Genomic DNA, 7,543 nt, shown 5'->3' with positions numbered 1-7,543 from the left:
ACAAGAGGTTGAGTGTAGATCAGGAAGATCAATGAAACGTATTCTGTCTCAGAGTTAATGGTTAGAAAAACTTATATGGTATTGCCCAGATAAATCGACAAATTCGAAAGTTTTCTCCAACTTCCTATTTTATCTTGACAATGAAAAACTAGAAACCATTCGGTTTTAAATTGAGGTTGCCTAAATAAAATGTCTACTTTAAGTAAATTAATTTCCTTATTTGAGGGTAAAAGGAAAGGAGTATAATAGGCAATCTAATAACGGTTTATGTCAGCGGTGACGCTATTTTGTTTACCACCATCCTGATAAAAATACCCACTATTTGCTTATTATTTATATTTGAAGAGCCACCGCGACAAAAGTCGTTAGGATTCCTCTTTTTTGGATAATTTAACCAAGGTTGGTTTGACAGTTCAAAATTGGAGTTTATTCCCCTAATGGGACTCCGCCTCTGTAAGATAATAAATGTAGCCTGATATTTGCTTACCGGGGGCTTTATTATTGTATTTTTCTTAATCAAATCTTTTCAGCGATTGCTGTGCTCCTTATAGAGGCGAAATGAGACAACGAGCGCTAGTCTCTCTAATTTTTTTTTTTTAGATTTGTTTCAGTACTAAAAAAAGGAAGGCGCACGAAATACAATTTCATTTATTCCGATTTGGTAACACTGCACCAAAAACAAACCCTTACCCTTAATAAAACTGGAGAATCCTTACTAGATGGCGGGCTCGTAAAAAAACTGAAACACAAGGCTAGTTGTGAATAGATACAGAATAATAGTTATCTGGGATAAAATCCGACACAATATGGCATTCCATATATTTTATTACCGGCACTCTATCCTTGAGACGAGTCAAAGATGGGAAAGATAAAATAAATATAGACCGATTCTTGTGCCGGAAAATAAAATGACTTTTTGTCTACACATGAAAACAGAAACTGTTTTATTTAGAAGGGCAATTAAGTTTCAAATTGTTACAGTCCGCGATATCCTACTAAATTAAAAAATATTTATGTTTAGCCGTCCTAAAATATTCCCGCAACGCAAGAAGTAATTAAAGTAAGGAAAACCTTAGTTCCGACTGCAATTGCCTCTGTTCGCGTACTAAATATGCACCAATGTCGCCCTGCTTTACGTTATAGGGTTCTAATGAAAACAAATGGTTCAAACTACATGAAGATATTTATAATGCCCTTTCTTTGTTTTGCTTCCTTTGTATCTGGACTAAATTTCCTCGCTACGATTTAATTGCTTTGCATCTCGTAATGGATTCATGCATAAATATTTGGTATAATGGTTAATCATGTTGTTTCATTTTACGTTTGCATTAATAAGCAAAAACATTATTTTTGAGATCAATTATGACACTAAACCATCATCAGTGTATAAATGTAGCAGGAAAAAGGAAAAACATGGAAGAACTCTTTTTTTAAATTTCATTTGTACGTAAGTCTTTTATTCAGCCACATTAAACTGGACATAGCAGATTAATTGCCCATACCAATACGTGACTGAGTTTATCAATGTAATCAGTTTGTGACGTGTTTTTCGACACTGCAATAATAAAAAAAATAATCCAAATCATAATATAAAAATATCACTTCATTGTTTCGAATTATTGTGACATTCAAATTTTTTGGGACTACGCTGATCCTGACCGTAAATGATGCACAACGTATGTAAATACGGATAGCGGTGATCGCCAATGTTGGCGATGTCCCGTTCGACATTTGTTCTAGTCCCACCTAACGCTGATGGTCTCATTAAACAATGTCATAAGCGGTTTACCCAACATTCCATTTAAATCTCTTGTTTATTTTCCTGTTCGGCCTTAACAAATGCGTTGCGACATTATCGATTTGCATTTTATGAAGTTTGCTTTATCAATCTCCAGCTTTCAATCTGTTGTAATTTATTGTTTTGTGTATATGACATCTTATCATTTTTACCTGAAAAATAAGGTAAATAAGAGTACATGCAAGGCGTAAACAAAAATAGGAAATATGAAGTGTCACGGTTGCTTCGTACAGTTCCATGTTTTAGTCAAATAGTATTCTAGCCTATCATCATACATTTTACCTTAATTAAGATTGGTAACAAATCGATTCAATAAAGAACAATTGAACTTTTGCGACAAGAAACTCAGTGTGAAACAGCTAAATGACAAAAAAAAAGTGGGAACCCCATCTGGTTTAAGGCAACACGGAATTAGGGAGAGACAGTATCATCAATCAAGAATCCCTCAGCTCACCGGGACACTTAGCTTTGGTAGGGTGTTACGCGACAACGATTATAATGGAAACGATTCACAAAGCCAACTGACCTGACAAGTCCTATTGAACCTCACATAAATTCGAGGGTTTGCGTTATGTTAACCGAGAGGTCTACTTAAGACATTAGGAAAAAAGCTCTTTGGGACCCTGTTTTATTAATGCTTCTGTCATTCTTGACGATTTGATAGAATATGCGGCACCAGAAGCCGTTTTGCTCCCACGCTTGAATAACCAACTTTGATTTATGTCTAGTCTTATGTCTGAGGCTATAAAAGATTTAAGATTTAAAGAAGAATACAATATCATTCAAGAAACCATATAGAATTCAATAAAAATCGTAATTAGATAACACTTCCTCTTGATTGTACATTGTTAGCTGGTAACATCAGTACCGTAGTAACATATATGTTATAAATATAGGGGTAAAAGTGAAATTATCCGAAGCCTTATTGCTTTCTTTTTTGCCCAAACTTTGAAAACTCCCTTACCTATATTCCACTTCTTGCAAAGGAAACCAAAGAATATCATCGAGCGGTTTCAGTTCCGACTGACAAGTCAAGAAACTAAGTTTTCCTTTTGCCGTCGGCTGTCGAAAAGATAAATCTAACTAGGAGCCGTTTATCTGCTTTAAGCCCGCACGTAAAGTATTAAAAAATTGAAATCCCCCAATGATCCGATAAAATTTATTTTGGATTGTTTCAAGCTCGAACAACAGAAATAAATCTCGAAGACTCCAGCTCAAAATCAGCGGCGATCCTTAGATTTATTTACTTTAGATTTACGACAAATACGCAAACAAAAGGATGTAAAGACTGTGTCAAGAGAAATTCACTTTACGAGAACGCAAACCGAATGCGATGCAAACGTTTAGGCAACAAAGTAGAAGCACATTCTTCTGTCATAATATTCTCCACTAAAACCATCGAGATTTTTTGGTGCAGGAGGAAATAAATATTATTAACACAAACTACAGAATTATAATATAAGATATATAATATATAATAGAATATGTGGATTAATTAAAATAAAACTAAAAGGAACACGCAAGAACAAATCTGTAATAATTGCTCTATAACTATATTATAATTTAAAATACAAAAGGGAGCTTCCTTAAGGTCAATCGTAAGAGTCCTATTCAAGTTAAATCTTTTCTACGCTTTCTTCATCATGGAGAAAAGATCAATCAGGAACGGATTACAGTCGGACTGTTATTAAGCACGTTTGTATTAGACTCCTAGGGTCGACTTCTTAGGTCCTATGTCAATGACCAGAACCGGAATAAGCCTCTCCACTTGATCTAGCTTATCTGCCATTTAAATTGGGGTGTGCTTATTATTAGGTGTCTTTATGGTATCCCAAGTCCCTCGCCGAAAAAACAAAGAAATTCGTTGTTTTAGGATAGTTAGGTGTGCAGTAAATTTACTTACAGAGTTTAGTAAGACAAAATATAAACTCTCTTCATCAACCCCCTGGTGCTATTTATTGCGGTGTCTTTTATAGAATGTTCTTACATAAATCCCCATATTACGAGAGAGAAAAAAATAAAAGGTTGCGAAAATATCATCGAGCTCAGACAATAAGAACCGTTTGCTTGGCCACGAATCACCATCAAGAAGGATCGTCGGCTTAACCACTTCTTTTTCCCTTTGGCGTTGACAAGCGGAGCCTTAATACCTACTTAATGAACATATCAGGGTTCAGCGCAGCGTTGGCTTGAAATGTCTTTTTAAATTTTACTTATTTACTTTCCTATGTGAGTTATTGCGAAAAGCCTTTCTCGAGAATATAGCTATATAAATTTTATACAACTTGAAATATTATCTATCTCAATTATCAAAATATTGCATTTTTGCTATTGCACTTTTATACTAAAAGACGATTTAAGGTGAGTTCTACAGTATCTCTGATGAATTTTTGTTGCCTAATATTAGCTAATAATAATCTATCGATAATTGTCCAACCAAATATCCGATAGTTAATAGTTGCTTTTAATAAATCCCTTTAATACAGCTGACGTTCCCGTTTAAGTTTGAACGGAATTATTCCGAGGTAAATAAAAGGAAATTAATTGAAACCAGAAAGTGGTGAACTATTGCAAATTATATCTCAACTTGTTTGCTTCCAATTAAACATGGTTTGTTTTGTATTAACAACATTAAACAAATTAAGCGTAATTTCAAGACCAAAAATTGCGCGCGCAAATTTGGTTAATTATTAGGGCATTAATTCGAGGGATTCATTGAAATGGCATTTGTTAGAGAACGCTGAAATGCTTCGCATCAAGTTAAGAATTTTGGAGCTCAAACCAAGGCAATGGAAAAATACTTAGTTACAATACCTAATAATTATTTTAGTAGGTATAAATTAAACATTTTTGTACCTTCGATAATAACTGAGATCCCAATGGTGAGCATCGAATTTGGGACAGACTGTATAGTTGATACATTTTTAATAGATCACCCTCTATGTTTTCTGATTATTTGATAGGTCGTTTTTGTCCGATTTCAAAAATATATAATGTTGACATTTAGTTTAACCGTTTTCGAGTTAATGGAATGTAAAAATTATAATTTTTATTGTTTATAAAATCACAAAAAATAAATAATCAAAAAGAGTGAACGTCAATAGTAACGTGATTTTAAGATACAATAAAATCCCAATCTAAAATGCCAATAATTCGAAAACGGCTACAGTTTCACATTAAAAACACTGAAACATGACATAATATACAGGTGTGATAAATCCAAAAGCGACCTTCGGAAAACCGTGTAACGGACAGAGAAACGTAGGTAATTGCATGCGCGGGAGAAAGACAGAAAACGAAAAAAATATCAAGTAGGCCATATTTTTAGCGCGCTGTTGCCAAACGCCGTAAGTAAGTTTGTCGAGGGTATTGAATACTTACGGCGTTTGGCAACAGCGCGCTAAAAATATGGCCTACTTGATATTTTTTTCGTTTTCTGTCTTTCTCCCGCGCATGCAGTTACCTACGTTTCTCTGTCCGTTACACGGTTTTCCTATGGTCGCTTTTGGATTTACCACATCTGTATAATCAACTGGAGAACAAATTTGCAGTCCATCAGATTAAATTTCCCAGTATCATTGTGATTGTAACACTCCAAATTTCTTCTTTGACTGTTTAATCACGTGACCAAGTTGCACTTTGATAGCTTTAATATATTCAGTTATGGATTAAAACGCCTATTCAGACAACTGATGGCCGGGTATATTAGTTTGGTTACATTTGAACTAGTGATGTGGTTGTTTTACTTTTTATGAAAATCTGATATATTAGATTGAAAATAATATGATTAATATACAGAAAGTTTGTAATAACAGTTTAAGCAATGTTAGATATGGCGTTAGGTAACACGTCCACATAAAATATGAAATCGCTTTAGCGTCATCTGAACCTTTTTCTAATATACTTTTAACGACGAAGAATTATGCTTGGGAATCACAGTCGAGGAAAGTTTGGCCATCTATTATAAATGTGAAAATTTTACGATATCCATTTTTGCACGAATGGGGCACGTATAAAGTGACAATTTCCTTTCTATATTGAATATGAGAGTGCCGATGTTTGAAATCGGTAAATCATTGAAATAAGATACGACTTTTATGGAACATACGGTACGTTCCGTGGTGGGCTAAAAAATAGTAATCTGAAAATAATACTGGTTCAGTCTGTGACTAAAGATGAATTCACAAAATTTTGCACACATATTAAATTGATGAAGTATTTTAGCACCGTTTTATAGTCCAACACAGCCTTTTTTGCTCACAACAGCTTTTCGTCAATTTTTCTCAGCGTCAGATTGAATGCCCGTAATAGCTCTATACGTTATTATATTGGATAAAGTCCTTTATAGTACAGATTGATGCGTTTTCTACGTTACCAAGGTTTTTTTTAATAAAATGAGAAATTCTTCAACGCTTGTAAGCACCTCCAATAAAATGGGTGCCCCCAACTGAACCGATCTAAACTATTGGGTAAGGTAATCATTCTTCTAGGAAATGGAAATAGAATATTTGTATGCAGCAATGCAGCTTTCGTCATTTGCATTTTACCCCAGTAAAAAAAACTGAACTGACAGAAATGGCAACAGTTTACCTTTTATTTCACCAACAACTTATTAAGTACATAAATCCTGTAAATCACCCAGAAGTTATTTCATTTACTTTCTCTCTGTTTCTGATCGAAGAAGAATGACGTCGTCCGTCAGTGTCTAAAGCTAACCGCAATCTGGACGTAGCTCTCAGATAATAGATAAAAAAAATAATCGACTTTATTCTACGACACGATTTATTTCACTAAAAGTGTAATATTGACAACTTGACAGCATTTTACAAATTACATTACATGCCGAGTATAAAACAGTCCTCGCCTTTATTTTTAGTTTCCTATATTACACAAATGGTCTCTCATAAGCACGATTAAGGATACAGCCACGAAGTTACATGAAGTTAATACTCACCTATAGAGATAAAACCAACTCCACACGGATTTCTACTTTGACGCTAAGCCAGAGGATCTGGCTCATGACTTTGAAGTTAGCTTTCTATCTTGAGTTTAAGGAAAAGTTTTTGTTTCGAGCTGGAATATTGCTGTTATGCATTTTGCGCTGTAATACGTTCTTGGGTCTTGTAAACATTAAGCATCCACGAGTTTTGTCACCAATTTTTTTTTGCATATAGATTACGGCTTCTATAGTCCAGAGAAAAAAGATAATTTGAGGTAAAATCACAATTTTCTTCAAAAAACTCCTACAAAAATCCAAAATACACAATGAGTTGTACGATTATCATTGCAGCACAATTTATTAAAACAAGCTTTACCACCTATACCATTCCTATACTAATCGGATATTTAAGCTACCAAACATATTTTTATGAATAAAAACATCATTTGGCAACATCGAACCGACACAGCGCCGAACCGCCAAACAGCTGATTTCCTGTCTTGTGAAGTGTGATTTTTCCACCAAATTATCGTACATTTTAAGGATTTTTATCGCAATTTTCTGAAGAAAATTGTGGATTTACCGCATTTTTTTTTGTCTATACTATAGAAGCTGTAATCTAAGTGTTGTAAAAAATTACGTAAAATTTGTGGATGCTTAATTTTTACAAGACCCTCTTTTTATGTGAAGCCCAGTTTTGAGTAAATGATAGCGTTAACCTAATATTTATTTGAAGATTGGAAATTACCAAAAGTCATTGTCAACAAGAAAAATATAACAACAGTTGGGCAAGAACCTGATTATAT

This window comes from Ips typographus, linkage group LG16 (genome assembly GCF_016097725.1).
Source record: "Ips typographus isolate SLU linkage group LG16, UJ_Ityp_2.0, whole genome shotgun sequence".
NCBI classification, from domain to species: Eukaryota; Metazoa; Arthropoda; class Insecta; order Coleoptera; family Curculionidae; genus Ips; species Ips typographus.
This window is presented reverse-complemented; position numbering follows the sequence as displayed.